Genomic DNA, 23,320 nt, shown 5'->3' with positions numbered 1-23,320 from the left:
ATGCGCGTCAATCTTATTTAGAGCACATACATGGTTAATTAAATTTGCATTAAGCCTGGCTGTAACTGTAACTAACTTTGGGCAAAAGCCCTTTAGCGGATTTAGAAAAAGAGTGCGAGAGAGTATCAGAAAGTTAACGGTTTGAGTGACTTTTGTCACACGTGCAACAAAGTCGAAAAAATGTCTGTTTGCATAACAAGAACAACAACAAAACAAAACAACAACAACAACATTAACAACAACAACAACAGCAGTAACATAAATAACCACGTCAACAACAAGAAGCACAGTTGATTTTAACCAATGTTTACTTTTGGCCTGGGGTTCACCTGGCCATGTTACAGCCCCTCTTTCATTTATCTTTAGGGTAGTTGGCTTGCCACTATGGGGAAATTTGACATTTTTTTTGGAATTAATTAGTCACTCGAGAACGATTGAAGCTTTTTGGTTTAGTTTTTTGCATTGGGCATATAATATCAATCCGCAAATAATCTAGAAAATTTGCAGGTTTGGTGTGTTATTATACTATTAACTTTTTGGTAAATTTTGATCTAAATCGGACAACCATATCATATAGAATTAATAGAATTTATCGGTTGAAGACCACTTTTTTGTGAAAACCTAATTATTTTTCAATATTTGCATGCCATGCTCGTCAGTTTTAAGTGATTGTAAGTTTCTGGCATTTTAGTCAACTTTGGACTGCCATATCATATAGAAAAATAGGCTGTTAAACTCCAAATTTTAGTGTAAAAAGCAATTATTTTTTTCTCTATTTAATTCTTAAATGTAACAACTACAGAAAACCTTCAATTTTTACCTCATGAAATTTGTGTAATACTCTTAAAATAAATGCTGACAGCTATCGCGTTTAAATCGCTTAAAAATTCATCCTCATTTTTGCTTTTCACTTACGTTATGTTTCATGAAAAAATAAATTCTGCATTTTGAAGTTTTAGGTCACATGTTAAAAAGTTGATTTTGATTTAATATCGCAAAATGTAATGACATTCACAAAAAACGAACTTATTTATCAAAAATACGTCATAAAAATTAAAGTGGACATAGGTGGACTTTTTTTTATATTTCCATTTAAAGTTGAGATTTCATTTCAATTTTCAACGAGCTGGATGGCTCTCTTTTTTATACAATTACGAGGACAATACGAGCAAATTCTACAATACAAGCTTTTAAACACAAAGTACAAACCTCTATAAACAGATTGCATATCAAAGATTTTTAATTTATTAACAAAATTTATAAGTTTTCTCAATTTAAAGTTTGATGAAAAATGCAACAATTTTGACACAACGTGCTTTTCAATTGCATAACCTGTATTCACACTGTTATAACTTAACTGTGGCGCGCTCTATTAAAGTTTTTGGTATGTAACATTACAGTTTGAACATTTCCTGATCGATTGCTTTAATAACAGCATTTTAATAACTTTAAAAAATTGAATTTATTTAATAAAATCGGGAAAATTCCCCATTGTGCGCTTGTCAGCCAGTGAAGCCATTTTTTTTCCTTCTGTTCTCGCGCCTACACAACGCAAACAGAGGGCGACAGAAAGAAAGAAAGAGAGAGAGAGAGAGAGAGAGAGATAATAAAGAGAGCAAGTCTTTAACATTTGGCTAGCGGCCCAAAAAGACCACTAATTTGGTCATTATGGCTCTCGTTGTCGTTGTCGTTGTCATCGTCATCGTTGATGTTGTATTTGCTTTTATTGTTGGCAACGTGATGGGCGTGGTCGCAAACACCTGTTGCGGTCGGTTTAACTTTTAGCTTGATTTTGCAGTGTCAAATTTTGTCGGGTGTATCTGCCATCGTTGATGTTTCGGTAATGAAGAAATTTACTGTACTTGCCGTGTTGTCGTTTCCGTGAACAGCAACAACAATAACAGCGAACGTGTAACGCGTTCGTGTTGGGCATACATATTAAAAGCGCATAAGCTGAAAAGTATGCTATGAAATTTTGTGCGCGTCCAGATAATTGATAAATTATGCAAAAACTGTTACGCTTCAGAAAATTGTGTTCTCTGTCCTTGCGCCGTGTGGCAAACAAACGCAAAAGTTGATTATTTTCAAGCACTCTTTTACTCTCTTCATCGCCCCTCTCTTTTCCTCTTAGTGTGATGATGACACATGCATAGATCGAACATTTTTGATGGCATCCATGAGTGCCATGAAACTCAAATCAAATTATGATTTTGTCTGCCTGAGCCTGTGTTTGTGTTTGTGTTTGTGTGCACAAGTGTCGCAGCTATATTTGTGTATATGCCCTTAGGGGTGTCATAAATACGGTTGATACTCTTTTCTCTTCTTCTTTTTCCCTATAATTATTGCTTATCAGCGAATTGCAAATCGTCGATAAAACTGAAAATGTATGAATTATAGCTTTTAATTTTGTGCCCATTTACAATGTTTTCAACTTGAAGTTAAGGACATTTAATAAACGTATATATTAATTTTTTTTTTAAAGAAGTAAGTTGCTTTTAAAAAACTAATAAAAAAGACCAGTTTTTATTTAAAATTATTGTTTCACATTTAACTATTATTTAAATGCATTCTATGTGTAAATTTCTTAATTTGGCATTTATTTTCACAAAAAAAAAAAAAAAATTTGTTTATTTAGTTAATCAAACCAAAAATAGTCCAATAAGTAGATTATACAACACCGACAAACTTAAATATATTTATAAGAGACGTATTTATAATACATACTTTAAACTCTCAATTTCTACCTTTTTCTCACTCTGTCTCCTTTCCGACTCTTTTCGTTTATTTTAATGATATGATTTTATAACGCATAAAACCGCATCAACCAACAACACAAGGAACTTTACTTTGTGCGCATTTAAATAAATTAAATGTCGGCATAACAAAAAATTCAGTTAATATGTTATTTTCAAAAAAGCTTAACTAGACTATCCCCTGTAATATTGTTAATTACATATGATGATTCATAAAATTTGGTATAATTTGGTAAGTCATTTTGGTGGAAAAAAACATGATAGAATTACGTTGCTTTGATCCAATATTAATAGCTACAGGGTATTTAAGTATCAGTATGCTGAAAATTAATACAAAAGCAAACCTTAAAAAAAAAACAAGAAAGAAAAGTTATCTGTGGCACGTCGAAGATTTTATACCCTTGCAGAGTACTATATACTATTTTTGGCTCGTCACGCCTTCATTAATTTGTTACACATTTCGTGACAAAACTAAGATACCCTCTGCAAGGTTTAAAAAAACCTGAAATACCAAAAAAACAACCAAAGAGTATACGAGGGCGCATCAAGTGCTGGGCGTAATAGTCAAATTCGTACTCCTACTGGTATTGGCAACCCGTATCATAAATGGAAGACATATTCACTTTGTAGTGGTTACGCTCTTCATTGGCTTGGCCGGCAATTTAATTTACCATGCTGCGTTGCTTTTAAATATTGCAAAGGCAAACACTTTGTTTTAATTGCCCAACACTTGCACTTCACGTGGACCCACTTATATCAAAAGACAGAGACATCGATAGAGAAAGTAGTAAGGGAATGAAGAGACCGAAAGTTTGTGTGTGTTTGGAAGGAATGTACAGAGATATACACCCAATTTTATCCAACCGTCATTGCATACAAATGGGCAACACGTGCGTTTATTACACCCAATTTTGGAAAATGTCAACATAAATTTATTGGGTTTTGATTCCCTTTCTTAGTTAGTTATTAACTTGTTTGGGGTTCTTTTTACCTTCTTTTTGATATATTGGAATTTATTCGGAGGCCTATCTCATACCTTAGATCGAGTCTATCAAATGGCAAAGCCCATTTATAATCATTCGATTAAGTCAACTAAGAACGTGTGCATTGACTAAAGTGTAGTTAATGCAAATGCTTTAGTTCAAAAGAACCTATTTCTCGACCTTCTGAGAAATTTATGATATTTAATGAATGCGAATTATAAAAGCTGACAATACTAAAAAGTAATTCATTTATTAGTTAGAGTTTGCTTTTCATAACTTCCTTCCGGCGTAGTTCAATTAAATAAATGTAATTGGCTTATTGCATTGACTAACGCAACGTTCACTCATTACATAATGAGACAAAAAAATTAAAAAAAAAAAAATACCTGCAATTTCTGTGGGACATAAATTTGCAATTACTGAATTGTGTTTGTCAAAATTAAAGCTCATCGAGGAATTGGCTTTTAATTATCGTAAAGAGAGAAACTATTTATGTACACATTGGTTAGCAACTCATTAGGAATTGCATTCTCGTGTGTGTGGGTGTGGCATTGCATCGCGTAATTCCACTGTTTAGATAATTAATTAAACAGAACTCTATTGCCGCGAACCTCAAAGTTGAGGCCTTGCCTGAAGCTAATGACACTCTTGCTTCGATGCACAATTAACTAGTTATTTGCTATATTTAGAATATTTCAATGCTACGTGAAACTTGATCATAAAACAAACTCACTCCTTGACTAATTAGGATCGGCCAATGACAATGCCAAAAGAAACATTTAACACAAAACACACAGCACACTTCACCAATGTTTACTTTGGTCAAAGTCGCGTTTCATGAAATATAAACGTCTTAATTGCATAAAGAATTATTTGATGATTTGTCGATTGACAACACTGGGGCAATAAATTAATCAAAAGAGCCTACAACGACTCTGAAATGCAAATCGGCAACTTAAGGCAAGTCAAATAATTCCTTGGTAAGGAAACGACGTCGGTATCGGAAATGTAAACATCAAAATATAACAAGCGATCGTCCTATGATAGACATACTACTTTGGTTACCCAAATCGCATTTGGTTAAGACCAGGAGGGAGTTCCATTGGTTTGTCACTGTGGGGCGAGTGCTGGGATGTGTAATTAATTTCAACGCCTTGTAATAATTAATACGTTGACGTGTGCTAATAATTAATGACAAAGCTGCGCAGCGTTATGATTTGACCAAATTACATTTTTATTTTCATTCTCGTTCTCTCATATTCCATTTGTTTGCTTTGCGGAATAACATGGCGTATGCGCAATATAATGAAAAGCTCTCTAATGGGAAAGATAATGAATGCAGAGGAAAATCGTATTATGAGAAACTAAACCGTTTAATATTTAATAAAGGTTTTGATTAGCATGAAACTAGGGGTATTGAAATATGGTGTTTGTCCATTCAGGTGTATATATTGTAAATCGATGTGCTTTTTGATTTAGGATAAGAGTATTTCTTGGAGTGCATTAAATAACAATTTTGTTTTTTAACAAAAAACAGGAATTTCGAAAAGTTATACCACAAAAAAAAAAGCTAAAAACTGTTTTATTTTTTCGTTTTTTTTTCGATAAGCTTTAAGCTTATTACCATCAATCTCTGACAGAAATAAATTGACCTCCATTGTCCTTATTCTCAAAAATGGTTGGCTTAGTTTAAGTTTTTTCTTGAATTTTTGACAAGCCTTTATTAATAATGATTTTCAATTGAGCTCTGTTGACTAACTTTTAATCAATGAATGACAAAGAACAACGTTGTGTAAATTATCTTAAAATTTCATTGCACCTGAACTTGAATATTTCAAGGTCTCTCCTTGTTCCAAACCCCCGTCATAAAGAGCTTGTACAATTGCTCAACTTATCAACACGAGTGTCAATGGCACTCAAGTTATAGTCATTGGAATTAGTAATGGTGGCTGTTGAAGTATTGAGGGGAGGATATATGTGCTTGACTATTGGGCTATGACTTTATAACTGACACGCAATCGAGTAGAAAAAGTGGCCTGCTAACCGCAGCTATGTCGAAAATGGGAAGGGGGCAAAAATAAGTAAAGCAAAACTCGTTGAAATATTCAATTGGTAATACTTGTATATACTTGGGGCCTCTCCCTCTATCCGGTCGCTTTGCCTTCCCTCGGTTGCGTGTCACTGAACTTTTGCGATGGCGCCAAGAACTTCCGGGTGAATAACTTAGGCCGACTCATTGGTTTTTTTTTCTCTTCCGATTGTATGTGTGAGTGTGTGTGAGTTTTTGTAAATGTATTTGTAATAATTGCAATTTTAATCGCTCAACTCACTAGTCAATATTGTTTATTAAAATCGCTGATTGACCACTTTGCAAAAAAATCAATTTGAATTGCAATGCGTGTTTCAATCATAATCATAACAATTTTCGTAATTGCTGGTAAAGTATGTTGCTGGGGAGGGATATGTCAGTATGAATGTTAAAAAGAGACAAAATTGTTTTGTTTTATATACAGGGCTTATTCTCAAATTAACTTGGCAGAAAACCCAGTAACGAGAGAATTTCTTCCTTCTGTAACCTTCCAGGGACTAGGCCACATTTTTGTTATTTTATAATTGCCGTTGTGTCTCTCGCTGTGTGTGTGTATGTGTGTGTGTAGATGTATTGTTGTTGCTACCAGCGACTGCTCATTTCACTGCCTTCTCTTTGTTAGTCCTTCGTCTTTTGTTTAACCAAACCAGACCAGACCACATCATACCCGCACCACCACACCATACCAAACCAAAGCCGAGCCGAGCCGAGCAGAGCCGAACAAGGCTAAGAGCAGAGCTAGGGCTGTTCTGGCACATTAACAATCTATGCCAACCCATTTGGCAGGCTCATAGAATCGCATCTTTGTACGAGAACTGAAAAGTTCGCAGTCACACGGCATTCGGTGGTGCTGGCGGTGTTGGTGGTGCGAAACAGGTTGAGGGGATTTAAGGCTTGAAAGCCAAACAAAAAGTTCAAAAGCAACAGAGCCAAAGAATCTTTTTACTCAAGAAACGTTTATATAAATAGGTACCCTCTAATAACCTTATAAGAAAAATAATTTAAAATATGCATGTAAATTAAAAAATTTATCATAAAAGTGCCAAAATAGTTGAGAAACAAAATTAAGTTAGGCTTAGTTGTACAATAAATATACCCTCTCGACGCTGTAATATAGGGTATACAGCGAATTCTACTCAACTCCGAAACAAACGCATTAATATTTAATGAAATATAAATAATATATTGAAACAACTGACAGTGGGCAAAGGAAAATGAGTTGCGGGCAAAAAAGGTGGGACAAGAGTATGATGGTGTGTGGTGAGGGGGGCGGGGTGGCATAGGAAAATAAAGGGTCTCACTGGGTCTCTGACCACATTTAAAGCACCAGCTCATCCTCAGCGATGTGGAAGTCATTCTTGTTGTAGGCCATTAGCATTTGCTTTATAAGTTGAAGAATACACTTAACGAAAATTAAATGAATAACGTTATCGATTTGAGCAGATCTAAAGAAAAAATTTTCCAAAAAAATTGGCATTTTAAGTCCATAAGACACGTTACTTAACCAATAATTAAAATAATAACCGTAAGAAAATAATGTTAATATTCATATATATTGTATGGAAATTAAAAGTCATCATTTCTATATTTTAAAATTCTTTGGAGTTTTTCAAAAGAAATAGAAAAATGAAATCGTATTGCAGAAGCACTTCTTCCGTTTACTTATATTTATTTTAGTTTTAACGAGCAATTCAGAATTCCATTTGTTTAATGGATCGAGTATAAGAAAGCAACTTATCATTTGGATTGTGTAAGCAAAATGGAGAAAAGTAGGAGGAGTTGGGAAGCAAAATAAAACCTCCTTAAAGCTGTCGAGAGTTAACGATAGCGAATCGCATTAATGTGTAAAAAGGATCCGGCACCTTGTTCTTAAGTTGAACAACAGTTTACAATTTAACTTGGCCACAATTTTCAATTTCCGATATGAAAGTTGAATTATCTGGCAACGCTCTTCTTGCATTTGCATGCCAATTTTTTATCCAAATAAATCAACAACTAATACCACACTTGGACATCAGCATTCGTATTGGGTTTAGCTTTCACACAGTTACATTTACAACTACAATTACAGTTACAGTTACAGTTACAGTTACAGTTATATTTACTGTTACAGTAACCGTTACTGTTACTGCTGTGGCTTGCGGCCGAACAGTTCAAAGACCCACAAAAGTATGCTATAAAAAACAAATGCCTTTTTGCGGTCATTCGTGTGGCCGCCTGACGACTTCTCTATAGGTCTGTGTGCGACTGCGGGCGTGTCTGTGTGTGTGTGTGTGTGTGTGTGTGTGTGTGTGTACGAGTATGGGTACATGTCAATTTGTGGATTTTCCTGTTTGTGATTGGCTTTTGGTTTATCTGTTTGCTAATGTAAATTAGTTAATTACAAGCCATCAAAATTATTTTTACCACTTGATGAATTGTGGCTGCAACTTTGAATTCATTTGATTGCAACTTTTGCCAATTAGTTAAAGTGCTGTTAAAACAACAACAAAAACGACAAAGACGACAATGGTAAATACATGTAGCAAAAGAAAAACACAAATGACATTCAAATGTTTGCATAACAAGGAAAAATACACAGAAAATAAATGCATTTTGCATTCTCGTTGATCAATCAATTGTTATACCAGATAGTTAGTGCAAACATGCACAAAAAAAAAGCAGAAATTTATTCGATTTTCTAATGTTCAGCGGTAACAGAAGAGCAGGAAAAAGTCTTGTGCACTTTAACAAATATAGTATGGTACTACATATGTATGTACTTAGTGTAGAATCCAAACTTAAACGATTTAACAGTTGGTGGAAAACGACTGAATCTTGGCAAATACGAATTCAGTAAAATATTATGTATTATATTTTTGACAAAGGGAGATGCGAAAACCACATGTCGTATTACTTATCAGCTTAATTTCATTCTTATTTTGTATCTTTTTTATTATAATCTACAAATGGAATAACTATGTTGTATATTTATTTCAATAAACCCTAGCTTAAATTTCGTATAAATAAAGTAGAAATCTTAAATGAAATAGACATTTAAATTTACTACCGATTACTTAATGTAAAGAAAAAGCTTATTTCAAATGCAAATACTTGGCTGAAAGGCATTCCAAAACTTGATTTAAAAACAGGGATAGAAGATACTCAAAACGAATATATTATAATATTTTATTCAACTTGAGTTGCTAGCTACTTTTTACTCAATACCTGGAATAAAATCATCTTTAAGTTCTGTCATGTCAAATGACTTGCAATAAAAACGGCTCAATTGCTGTGCCTACCTTTCGACCGGGTGAAAAGGAAATGCCATTAGCCGAGTTACTTATGCGTTGCGATAAGAGAAAAGTTGACAAAATTGAAGAGACAAGAAGAGAGCGTAGCGTTGTCAGTTATCAAAACTGGCCAGTTGATGAGCTGTTGAAGTGATTTTTATAGCTTCATACTTCCTCTCACTCGCGCTCTCACTCATCATTCAAAATCTATCTCGCTCTGGCAATTATGCAATCAGCGCGGAGTGAAAAAGAGGACGAATAGGCGATTGCCTGATGCCCAAGATGAATTATTGAATCGCATCGACTACACTCAGAGATTGTGATTGTGAGTGCGAATGTGAATGTAAATGTGAATGCTTGCCAGCCATTTGAATTGTAAAATGTGCATTCGATTGGCTGAATCGAGCGATTGAAAATTTGCTATACTTCTGCTCTTGCAAACAACTTAGGTTGCCACTTGCCACGCCCCCAGTCAAACAGAGCATAGAAGGAGGATCCGGGGTAGTAGGAGGAGGGAGCAGTTGTTGGTTGAGGGTTAGGTCTTGCAGGATGTAAGGATGTCCATAAATATGCGACATGAGCCTGCGGCGCTGATGTTTTCTATTCGCTTTGATTTTGATTTGCTTGATTTGCCTTCTTGGCTGCCCAAAAAGAAAATACAAAACAAAAAAAATAAAAAAAATATATATATATATACATTAGGGTGCATCGATTTTTTTCACAAAAAAATTGTAACCCAAATTCGTAATCTACAGTCAAAAAACTTCAGTTCTAAAATCAATTTCCAGTAACTGATTTTTGAGTTGAAAATTTTTGTGTTTTTAGTGCTTGCATAAACGAAAATTATGACGGAGAAAATCTTAGATTGGGTTACCATTTTGCATTTTTTTTTGGGCCAATACAAATTGATGCACCCTAATATAAATATATATGAAAAACGAAATAATTTTATTTGGTTTTTAGTTGTACTTGTTGGTTTTTTTTTTGTTTTATGTACATCTTCTTGTATTTTTGTTTGCACGTAATTGTTCCTGTTTGTGTTTTGCGCTCTCTACCTTTCTCTCCTTCTCTCTCGCTATTTTTGTGTGTAATGCTCTGGGCTGCTGCCTGATGATGATGACAGCTCCCCGGGCATATGTACATGTGCGGGAGGAAGAAACAAGGCTCTTCAAATGCCATTGCGTCGCTCGTGCATGAATGCCAGACGCCCCCCAAACACCATCCTCCCCCTGTCCCCTACCATTCCCCTCTCACCATTTGGGGACATTGCGTTGTCGTCGTTGTCCTGCGACTAAAGTCAAATAAGAAAACTAATTCTATTGCCCAACGGCGGCTGCAGGTGGCAAACAAGCAAAAGAAAAAACCAAAAAAAAAAAAATAAAATAAATAAAAAGAAGAGAAAACAACAAAAATGTCTCAAAGGGCCCCGCCTATTAAATTGGCCCTGTTTTTGATTTATGGCTGCCATTGAACTTGCTGCTGCTGTTCTTTTGCTTTGTATGGTTTTTGTTTTGACATTGGCCAATTTGTAAGTTTATTTGCTTATGCGGGTCCATACACAACATACAACGCACACACATACTGAAATGTTCTTATACCCTGGACATTTAACCCCGTAGCAACAAGAAGAAGAGCAACAACACACATAACCACACGAACAATATTCATTGAAAACTAATGATGTGGAAAATAGAAAAATTGCCTGCAGTTAGTTGTTGTGTGTGTGTGGAAAGGATGTGTCAGGATGGCAGCTACTAGGACGAAATTGAGATTAAGAGCGGTTAAGAGAAGTTTCAGTTACACTCTGCATGCTTTTCTTCCACACACTTTCACTCTCTTCATTGCACTCTGTCTATGCTTAAAGGTACTTCAAAGACAGCTGTCAACCTTTTGAGTGCAAGTAAATTGAAGTTAAACGCAATTGTTGACATGGTTCTTTGCCTTTTTATTTTATTTTTATGTAACACACATTTTTACTACTTTAAGTGTGGCTGTTGCCAGAGTTGCGCGGGTGTGTACGACTTGTTAGTACCTCTGAGTAAAAGGTTTTTGTTTTTTCTTCTTTTTTTTTTTTAGTGATTTGTGACAGTGAAACTTGTTTTTTAACTTTCTAAAATTTTTAAAATGTTGTCTTATTGTATTCTGTGCGTTTTTCAATTTATATAGTTTTACCGAGTGTTCCACAGCGATATCTTGAGTTTATATTTGGATATCTTTGGATAAAAAAATAATAATATATTAATTAAATTATATTTTAAATTAAATATAGTGAAGTTCTCCGCTCTTAGTTTATATTTTGGCTCATTATTTAAAAATTGGCTCTTTAAGGGTATTTCTGGCATAGACTATTCTTTATTTCATTTGCATGGGCAAGTGGAAATGCCATTAGGTGTATGGTAGTTCCTTATTATGCGAATTCATGAAAAAAAGCTCTGGCAATTTGGCACTTGATGTTGGAACATTAGGCACAAAGTGTTTGCTCTTTGCCAAAAAACAGAAATTGGAAAATGAACAAATAAACAAAACTTCAGTCAATGTTCCCCGACACGAAACAGTTGTTGGTTGATATTCAAATGTGCGTAATCAATAAAAGAGAAAGATACCGAAACAACGTGTCGTATACTTAATGCCCCTCATACACATATCAGTGACGTCAAATGAAATGAAATTTGAAATAAATAAATAAATAAGCAAAAGAACGGTATTGATCAGCTTAAAACCACTAGTTGCTCATACTTGAATTCTTATAACGCCACAGGCGATGGAAATCATTCTGGCGTCACTATAAATATAATCATTTATAAGAATACACACACACAGATGCACACATGCATTTATGAGCATATTTGTTATGTGGTACTTAAACTAATTTCTGTCTAGTGGGTCATAAGTGGTTTTCCAGCTGGCCAAACCACCCGCCAGATTCTCAGATACCACAAACGCTGACTGGACAATATTTGGAATTGTTCGTATGGTACATGCCAACTTATATTCACTTTATATATCTCGAAATATAATCAATTTTCATTGAATTCATATTCAATTTGTTTCGACTGTCAATGCGAATATACTCTGAAGAATATCTCTTTGTCTGCTTCGTTTAGCCAATTGAATCTGTTGAGTAGCTAACTGGTTCTGTTTAGATTTGCAATTGAAGTGAAATTTGGTTATGTTTGAAGATGTCCTCCATGGTCACTTTGTTGCCATGAAATGTATAATGACGGTCTACGCCTTTTAAATGGTTTAGTTTCTTATTTTTCCCTTGTTTTGTTTGAAAAAAAGAGCTTTCTAACTAGAATCTAGTTTACAAAATTTGACTCGAAATACTTGAGCTGTTCTCTCGTTTCCTAACTCGTCCTATTTTTTCACTTTATCAGCCTGCGATAAATTAATTTAGCTATCATAATCAATGTTTAAGGGCTTATCAGATTTAGCTAATCACTGATCAATTTACTTATCTGGTAAATAATTATGTTATCAAAGTTGGTATATATGAAGCATACCTTATCTAAAAACATAATTGTTTACTGTTTTGCTTTTAGCTCGAGTGTTAGTTTAATTCAGAGATTCATTTGCCATGAGTAAAATATATATATCTAGTGATATTTAGTAAATTTTTTTGAAATTTTCTTTCCCCGTATAATTTTCAAGGACGTAAAAGGGAAAAAACGCTATTTATTGAATATTGCTTGGTCATATTTGGGATAGGAATCAACACAAACACAAGTGTTTATTTATTGATTCAACTATAGGGTATTTCAACGTCGAATACTGCCAATTAGAGCATTTGAAGTGTTTCCAGTTGTGCTGCACATAAAATGGCATTTAATGAGTCAACTGTGAGAATTGCCACATTAATTATTAATACAAGTTCAAATATCATTTAGAGCACTCACACACTGAGTCCTCTTATAATGACTCACTCTCATCTAGCATGAGAAGTCACTCACACTTTTGCGAATAAGAGTCGAGAACTTTTCAACTTTGACAATTTTATCGACGAGCTAAGCAGTGCGTCTCATTATTATAAATTAACAACTTTTTAACAAGTTCGGACACTGCATTTATAGCCCCTTTCCACTTTTCTCCCTATCTCCTCATCTGTCTCTTGCCGTTCGACTATGTAAATGATAGGCATCTTGAGTAACTTTATATATAAAATATATTATTCCCTTCCTTATACTTTGTCAACTTTTTGTTCATTACAAAATTTCAGCGAAAAACAACTTGAAATGAAGATAATTTAGTTTCGTATGAGTTCTTGATTTCGAGTTTGGCTCGAAATGATATGATTAAAAGCATCAATGTATCAGTAGTTGATCAAGTTGTATATTTGGCTTCCTTAATAGTTTGCAAAGCTGGAAGAAGGAAACTGTAATCCGTTTGCAAACATGTGCTATTAATACCTTTTTCATTGGCTGCAAGAAGCGTTGACAAATACATGCAAATCTCCCTCTTGCTGTCTTTTTGGACCATTTGAAAGTTGCTGCAATTTGAAAGCCTCGAACTAAAAAGCCTGCAGCATAGATTGCAAAACCATTTGCCAGGCATTTAAACGAGGTGTAGGCCAAACAAGCAAGAAAAGAGAGGAGAAAAAAAATAGCGAAAAGGGCAAATGAAAATTGGAAAATATGCGACACGTTTGCTCGAATTGTGGCAGGAGTAAGGGGTCAGTGGAATAAGGGAATAGGGCTGTGGCAAAGAGCCGTAACCAGTGCAAAGCGGCACAACCTTTTAAGCCTCAAAAATGACATGCACTCAAAACAGGCCATCAATGACATAGTCCACAACACACACCCCACATGCCACTTGCCTCACTCTCTTTTTGGCTTACTAGCTCAATAAATTGAATGAAAAGCAGTGCTAGGGCGCGTGTTGCATGGGCGTGGCATTGAAAGCCACTTGACAAATCTTGAGAGTGCGTTGCCTTGTGGCAAAGGCACGCAGACAGTGCAACAGACACATACAGTGCGACACTTTAGTGGCAACGATTTTCCATCGGTTGCTTTACTCCGTTTTATTTTCTGGCTATGTTTTTTGCTGCTTCTTTTTCTCTCTATTTTTTTATTTTACTTTAATTTTTATTTTGTAAGCAACTGTTGCCTGGCTTTGACAGCTTCATTGCACCTGAATAGTTTGGCATGCAATGCGTTTTTCGATTTAACGAGCTGCTTCAAAGTCTCTGAATGTATGGATGTGTGCACAGGGCGTATGCGTAATGTTGATTACATTTTGAGCACAACGCGGCGTATGCGCAATTTTAATTACTATGTATGTGCAACAAATGCCAAAGACGAAAGCAAGCGAAGCACACAAATCGAATGTCGCCTTTCACATTCAACACAACTTATCTTCAATATATCATCCGTATATATTCGCCTCATCTGGCAAACGAGCAGCAAATTCTCTGTAAGACTTATTTTTGAAAATTTCGCTTTCAGTCGGTTAAGTGTGCATTGGATTTTTTTAGTGATTGTAACTGTTTAATATTTCTAAAAATTGAATAAGTAAAATTAACTTCAATATAGAAGATTCACCACATAAAAATCGTTGCAAGCTCCGATAAACTTTTAAGAGTCTGACGTTTGCAACGCTGCTAAGCGAGTTTGCACACAGAGGAAACATAAAGAAGAAAGTATGACAAGAAAACGGGAAGCAGCAACGGCAACATTTACGGCAACAGACGACACTTTACTAATAGTGTTGCAAGTTTATTATATTTAAAAGATGATGCCATTGTCATGGCCAGGCTGCTGGCTTGAGGCACCACATACGGTTTGCGAAAGCGGAAGCTTAGTCCTTTAACAGCGATTTCTGTTGCATTTCTTTTGCGATTTACCAGATACCTTCTTTTGTGGTAACACCTGGTATATGGGTGTCTGTGGAAGTTGCATCTTGTGACCTTTGTAAGCTGCTTAGCCCTGACAACCCCAGGCATATTATATGAACATTTGCACTTGTGTATGTGAGTGCAAGCATCTGATTGAAGTGCTGATATGATAATGCTACTGATGCATACACATTGATATGGGGTTTCTGTTTATAGGATAGACATAAGGTTTTCGAATAATGTTGCAAGTTTTATTTTGAGTTGTGGATTGTAGCATTCGAATTTATGCGGTTGAATTTTTGACTGTTGCTGATTTTATTTTCATTTTATACGATTTAATAATATTAATCTTCCTTTTAAACTCTTCCTTATGAATTAATTATCATCACAGTTTAATTGTTCTCTTTGTTTTGGATTTTAATAAATGAAGCTTAACAGTTTTCGATTTTGCGTACTCCATTTATTTTACTTTATTGGCAGTTAATAGTACTCTCACTTTTTGCTCACCTTTTCTAGTTTCAGTACTCCATTTATTTTCTTAAATTTTCAGTGTCAGTTTATTTTTGTCTTGTTTGCTTTATTTTAAAAATCTTAATTTATTGATAATGGTTCCTATTAGAAGTACTTAACTTTAATCATTTAAATTTCCGGGCTTTAATGCCAATGATAGATTTTCCACTTTATTTGTTTAAATTTAAGTTTCCTCTTGAATCATTTGGATCACAACGACCAACTTACATTTTATAAAATATTTCTTTTTCATCGTTACTTTTCAGTTGTTTGATTTCCATATTCAGTAATCCATTTTTATTGTTTCTTTTAATTGTTCCATTTCCCATGTTTCATTTGTTTCTTTCAATTCCATTTTTCCACTTTAACCATATCTATCTCTTATTGCTACTTGTAGGCCATTTAATACACTGGAAAACCTGATTGGGTTTCAATATAATTGCAGCTGGGTTTCGCTTTGTTTTCAACTCTTTATTCATATATACATACATACATACATACATAAGAATTCATGTAAATGTCCGCTTACTTATTAATGTTGGTCAAAAAGTTGTGCACTTATGAGAATAATTGTATGGAACAAAGAGAATAAAGTGCCTTAAGCCCCTGCTTGACTAACACCAAAAAGCATGCCCAAATAAAAGAAGAAAAACTTTTCCTTATTCCGGCAAAAACTTTCATACTTCAGCATACGAACGTACAAGTACTTCCAACTTAATAAGGAGCTGGCGGTAAAAAACTTTGGTGTTCTCTGTGGGTATGGGCTGTATGGATATAGAATGTTGAATTTAAAGGATGTGGGCGTTTATTTGTGTGGTTTCAGAATCGGATATTTGTTTACATTTCAACTACAACACAGTTTAATAGATTGCTTAGATACAACTAGAATACAATGGAAGTATTAAAATGAAATTTGAAACTGTTTCACTCTAAAATTAATAATAAAATTAATACATTAAGATGCCTCCTCCCATCCTGTTTAGCAAAATATGTGGTTTTATCTTCCCGCCTCCATCTTGTTTTTGAAAATGTTATTCAATATATGAATATCTCAGCATAAGCTTATCGACTTGTTTCTTGTTAGTTAACGTATTTGGCTTTTATAATAATTAGTTTTCACATTGTTCAATTTGATTTGCTTGAACACATTAAACACAAATTACACAAGTTATTTGAGTTTGTGACAATAATAGTCTTATCTCCATTGTGTAATGTTCTTCTTAGCTTTCCATTCTCGCAAGTTTATTAAAATAAATGCATTGATTTTTCTTAACAATTGTCTATCTGCTTTAAAAGTTAATTCAAGAAATTAGAAATTTTATACAGGGTGGGTCATTTAAAGCTCCATGTGAAAACGCCATAACTTTTGACTGCGTTGACCGACCGACAAATGTTATACAGCGTTGAAAGCGTTGTTCGAAGGCAATTCATGGCATGGAACATTTCACTCAAAAAGAACGCGCCGAAATTATTCAGCTGTATATTCAAAAAAACCGCTTAATTTTGTTTTCTCAACATGCGTTTCGCTAAAAAAAAGAAATAAAGTGAAAAGTGCTCTAGTTAAGAGCACAATTAAGGGTTTATACGCAAAAGTTGCGAGCACCGGTAGTCTTAGTAATGCCAGTCATGCATCTGGACAACGATCAAGACGCTCCGATAAAATCATTGCAACCGGACGAGAAGACTCCAACGACATCCAGTTATCGCCACTCTCAGCAATAAGGCATAGCTCGCACCCCTCTCCGACGCAAAGGTCATAGCTAAAATGACAAGGATAACTTCTTGGATCAAGAGTACATGCCATTCAGCTAAAGAATGAATAATTTTATTGAAACCATTGTTCCCGGGCGGTTGATATCGAAAAGTGGTGATTTTGACTGGCATTACCAGATTTGACGTTACCACACTTTTATTTGTGCGATTATTTGAGATCCAAGGTATATGCTAGTAATCCAAAGACCTCTGCTTAACTGAAAGTCAACGTTCGATTTGAAATAGCCGCCATATCGTCTGAAATTTTGGCCAATGTCATGGAAAATACTGAAAAAGAGTGAATTTTACTATCAAAGCTAAGGGTGTTCATTTACGCGACATCCATCTTAAATATTACCTAGAACAAATCTCCTTGAATCATACTTAATAAATTTTCAAACGGAAAGCAACAAATTTTTTTAACAATGTTAGATAAGATAATTAATAAAACTTTATAAAATAGATGGAAAATTTACCGTTATTAATGTTAAATTATTAATTTGCATTAGATTGTCAAAGTTTTCCCTTCCTGCAACATGCACAGTAGTTCATTTCCTGCAGATAACTTGCTTATTGTGCAAAAATGAACTATCTCAATTATTAAATGCCCTTAGAGTACTTAAATATTATCTATTGGCTAACAAATCAGGTCAAACAATTTGACAATCAAAAGCACACACATACACACACAGATACATCTAGTTTGCTTCATTATGCAAATGTGAGGCAAACTTTTCAGCCAATTTAGCAATTGTCAATGTTTTTTCAAGAGTTTTTAATATAACTGAACTCCCTAAAGGCAACGACAAACATACATATATGCATAAACGTAGTATGCATATTTATACAATTTGATTGTCTTTTATAATATTTGTATGGCTGTGTGTGCCAAGAATGTGTGTATGTATATGCAATATGTGCAGAAAACTTCATTATGATTTAATGCACTCGGTTTTTTTGCTGATGCAATGACAATGACAATGACAATGACATGACCTTGGCAGCTTATAGATTTTTCTTTCACTAAAATATATATGCCCATTTTTTGGTCATTTTGTTGGCATTTCTTAGCTCAACGAAAACATCGATGCAGGCAGATGATTAAATTTTTCCATACTAAGTCCATAGATCGCCAAATGAAACTGTTTGTCAGCTGAACATTTGGTTAATTGATGTTTCAAGTTCGAGATTGCGCTAAATTGACATTTGTATTTATAAACTCTGACCATCAAGATATCATTAAAGGTCAAAGAGCATATCAATTATTGATTGTAAATCTCTTCCCTTGTCCAATTTAAAAGAACGTGTAAAAGTGTATGCACAAACTTTTTTTTAATGACTACATTTTATTTTGAATTCCGGGAAATGTATTTCGACCATTAACGACCATGAAATTGCCATGAAAATCTATAACAACCAGGGACAGCAACTGTAATGGGATTTGTTTCTGTCTGTCTGGTCAAAAGAATTTCAGCAAAATGACTCAAAACACAAGCAAGCAAACTGAAAAACAAGGAATATTTGATTGCCCATCGACAAACCTAAAACGTATTCAAGTAATTTGGCTAAACCCCTAAAAGAGTCCAATGGCGAATGGAGACATGTAGGAAGTAGTAGTTAGAAAAACAATATGATACCCCGTCCCTACGCATATGATTTTAATAATAATATAAAGATTTTTTTTCTGCACAACTTTTTTTACTTTTAAAAAATTCTTATTAACCGTTCTATAGTATCTATAAAACTTGTTATGATAATATAATTTGATAATCCCTATTCAGATTTGTCTTAGCTGCACATCACATTTATTTATAAGTCAATATTGATAAAATTTATTGGATGGTTTCAATCACTGCGGACGGCAGTTCGCGCTAGTGACGAAAGGCGACTAGCAATATATACAGCTAATATGAAAAATTTGCTATGACTGTCCGATCAGATCGAGTTATATACCGATCGAATGGTTTTGTCCTAACTTACAAAACGGCAAACTAACTTTTTCTAACTCATCTGGGTCATGAGATAAGGGAGTGTAAGTGGGAGGGAAAAAATTTAAAAGATTGCAGCTAATGGGGCCGTTGGGGTATACTAATATTTATATTTTTTAAAGCTCCTATCAAAAAATGCGTCGATTGATACCTTGATCATCCAAACTCGATAACTGGTTCAAAAGATAATTAAATTTGAAATTCTTATTGGACTTCTCGAAATGAAATGAAAAGTCAGTTTGTTAGTTTGTCTGTTTGTATAAAAGCGCTAAAGAAGCTTAGATGTAATGATAGGGATCTATTCCATTTTGAAAATCTAGAAATGTTTGTTCAACGACTTTTTGAAAAAACCGCCAGTTTAGCGGGAAAACTCTAAATCCCGTTAAAAAGGTGTGTTTGAGGGCTTTTAGGCGTACCTTTAACCTATTTTTATAATGTGTTCAGGTAAAATTTTACAGGTGAAAAATTGTTTTTTGGCTTACATTTTGGGGATTTTAGAAAAAATGACATTCAACATTTTTATCAAATTTTAATATGTTATAGTCGTTTTTTGACATATCACACTTGACTGTGAAAATTCGCTTTCTCAAGATATTAACAAATAAGTGTATATATACATATTACGTAGAGTTGAAATATGACAGCAGCAATAACTTGAGATAGCTGCAAACCTATGTAGCAGACTGCTTTTTTTATAGCAAAGCTTTTGAGTTGCAATAATAACCAGTGTTGCCAGAAATTTTTTTTTTTTGTATCATTGCAGGCAGTTATTAGTTAAAAGAATTAAACTGTTGGGGTCTTTCAACAACTGTTTTTTTACTGTTAGTGAAATAACAAGCAGTAAAATTTAAAACAAAAAAAATGTCTGATATCTTCCAATAAAACCTCTTCACGAGGTAAAAGTCTAGTGACGAAAAGCTAAATGCCCCAAAATTTCTGATATCCAATTTTGTGCCGAACTATAATTCTATAAAAATTATAATCATATTTAAAATTAGAAAACTGAGCGCCAAACTCAACAATATATTTACTCAACTTTATTTCTGGACCTAATCTAATTTCTATAATTAGTAACATTTACTATAACAATTAAGAAAGTTGCTAAAAGGCTTCACAACTAGTTTTCTGTTGGGAATCATAAAAGGTTTCAGCCTTCATTCAAAAACTCTTTAGTAGGTAACTTTAATTTTCGGCTGTTTGTTGAGTGCATACACAAGTGGCAAGGAAATTTGATTTTCTCTTATATATTTATTTATTTTATTTTTTTGTTGCTTAAACCGTAGCAAATGGCCAAGCAGCGTCGTTGTTGGTCGCTGTTCCCTGTATCTGCCATAACCTGCAGCTATTTCTGTGTATGTATAAGTGTGTGCATATGTGTGTGCATATGTGTGTGCATATGTGTGTGTGCATGTGTGTGTGTGTGTAAGCAATGTTGTTATACGGTACTTATATGTCGATAACAGCTACTGCCATTGGAGCTACAAGAGAAACTATTATGGTCATGGAACGTAACTGAAATGCTTCATTGCACTCAGCTGTGCTGACCAGGCATTGCCTGTTCTGCCTGCCAAATTGTTAAGAGACACACACACATGCATTCTGTTTATGTGTGCGTTGCTCCGGGCCACAACTGGCTTACAACGTTTGACCACATGTTTACGGGCCAAACACAACTGTAGCATACTTTTTTTGAGGTCATCGCAAAAACCCATTGGCCGAAGAAAGATATTATAAAACGCCTTACAAACTGACAAACGGTAAAAATTGATTTTTTGCCTTGGCTCAAATCCAAAAGTGCTGATTTGAAATACATTCAAGTCGAGCTCTAAATGATGCCATAAACAGTGTGATTCAGGAAAGTGTTAAAAGCTCAGAACACAAGTTTCTTGAGTTCAACTTATGTTCAACCGCAAGTTTTTTTTTTTAACGACTTTGCAGAATTGTTTGAAAAGTTTTAATTAATATCATTTACAAAAGATCTTGTTTGTAATTAATCTTAAAAGAAACTTTAAATTGTCATAGCCTGTAGGCAGAATAAAAATTTTAAAGGGTATAATGAAGTTGTTTAAAGGCAGATGTGATGAAACAATAACTGTATAGATAACTGAGTGTTTGGCTAGCAGCTGGCAATAGTTAGTTTTTATTTATGAAAAAAGGGACGAGTGTAGGACTACTTATTAAATATATAGATTGCCAATTTACGGGGTACCCTTAAGTCGATAATAAGTGGGAATTTATTACTAAAGAAAGTCACCAATTTTAATAATTAACCATTTTACACAGGTTCCTTTCCGTCAGCTAGGCGAAATTGAGTCAGGATCTAAGTCAAAGTTGCGGATTAGAAAATGGTTCATTATTAGTTAATGCGCCCCAAAGTATATAGTCTGCAAACAAATTATAAGTACGTATTCTCAAAATACTTGTGGAACAATGCGGAACCCTTTAGACCTTGAAAAAGCGTTCCCTACGTGTATTTTTCAGCATCTTCAAAATTGTATAGGCATTGCACTCCGTTTGAGTGTTGGATGCAAATTTGGCTTTGTTGTTGTAACTCTTTTTTTTGTTGAGTGCGTGCAGAAAAGTTTATCCAATATCAAAGATGCATAGGTGCATGTATGTGTGCGGCATATGAGTATGTATGTGTATGTGTGTATATATGACATTTGTTTTAAATTTAATTAAAACAAAATGCCGGAAACGAGTGAAATGCTGAGTTGGGGCTGACAAAACTTGTTTAACTGGCTGGAAGGTTGACAGACAGACAAGCAGACAAGCACAGACTGACAAACCGAGGGGAACAGAATGGGACATAGGAACACCCAGATAGGCAGATGCCTTATGTGCTTTAAAACAACGTAGCAGCAGCCAAGTTGTAGACAGACTTGCACATATCACAAAACTTTTCAAAGGGTTACCTCATAGTATGATATGGGTGCACGGAAACTGAAGGAAAGCGTATGTAGAGCTTCAGCTCTGACATTAAATGGATTCGGAAAAAGTTTAGTATTCCGCTGAAACCGAGGAATATAAAAGCGGGTGAGCAAAAAATAAATAAATAACTGGTGATTTTTTTCCCTGCATTTTCTAGCTTGTCGCTGGCGGCGTTTTACACGAAACAAAAACGCAAAATTAAGAAGAAAAGAAAAAAAAATCACATTTTTGTATGTTTGTATGTATGTTTGTGTATTGCATATGATAGAAAGGGTAGGAAAACTGATTGTAAAGCTCGGATTTCGGATTAAGCTCTCTCCCAACTTTATGTAGCTAATGTTGAAAATTTGTTAATTAAGCATTGTGCTCGCTCGTAAAGTGAGTGCAATTACCTGGCCCAATGGCGGCCTAAGTAGCAAATCGTGTTGAGACTGAGCCTGAGATACTTTGGTTTTCTTTTTGCAGTTTTCTGTGCGTTTTAGACCTGATTTAAAAGCCAAAGTGGCTAAAAAAAAACTCCTTACATATTTTGATGTTGATACTTTGGTCAAAAGCTCCACAAAACAAATGAGACAGGATTTTAAAGTTTGACTTACGTATTCCCAAGTGGGATCCCTCTGTATAAATTTAAAAGAAGAATAATTTAATATGCCAAACCATGATCAAAACGATATACCGCTTTAAAATCGGTCAAGCTTGACAAGGCTATTAATGTTTGAAATTGTTCAAGCCTTTGACTTATCAACCTTAAAACTCCAAATTTTTGTCCAATTTGACATTAAAATTGCAAAGAAATTATTCGTCTTAAAATCAAATTTAAATTGTTGTCTTTTACTAGTTACGATATAAGGAGTTGATTAGAAGTGACAACTTGAGATTTAAAATTTTCAAAGTTCCAAAGGGTCTTTGGCATTAAAGTCGAAACTCAGATCTAGAAGGGAATTTTTTTTTAACGAAATCAATTAAATTTGAATGCAGAATGAGTTTAATGATCAAAATAGTATTCCGTTTGCAAATATTTTTAGTTTTGACAGAGTTACGAACGTATGAAATAAGTCCGACTTTTGAGCTAGCAACTATACAAGTCAAAAATGTTGTATTTTGTATTTAAAAAAAAAAATTATACGTATGTGCAGAAAAGAAAAAATGTTGTTTTTTTAAAAGTACCGAAGCCGTACCGGTTCGGGCTTTCGGTTCTTAAAAAAGAATTTA

At 34.4% G+C, this 23,320-nt stretch overlaps 1 protein-coding gene across 1 annotated transcript in view; it reads left to right on the top strand.

Annotated features, from left to right (window-relative positions):
* Positions 1 to 23,320, top strand: part of LOC117794035 (eye-specific diacylglycerol kinase-like) — a 139,183-nt gene that overhangs the window by 30,690 nt on the left and 85,173 nt on the right. The gene's annotated exons all lie outside the window — the stretch shown is intronic.

Source organism: Drosophila innubila, chromosome X (assembly GCF_004354385.1).
Source record: "Drosophila innubila isolate TH190305 chromosome X, UK_Dinn_1.0, whole genome shotgun sequence".
Classification (NCBI taxonomy): Eukaryota; Metazoa; Arthropoda; class Insecta; order Diptera; family Drosophilidae; genus Drosophila; species Drosophila innubila.
Note: the sequence above shows the minus strand (reverse complement) of the source record. Positions and strands in the feature narration are given on the sequence as shown.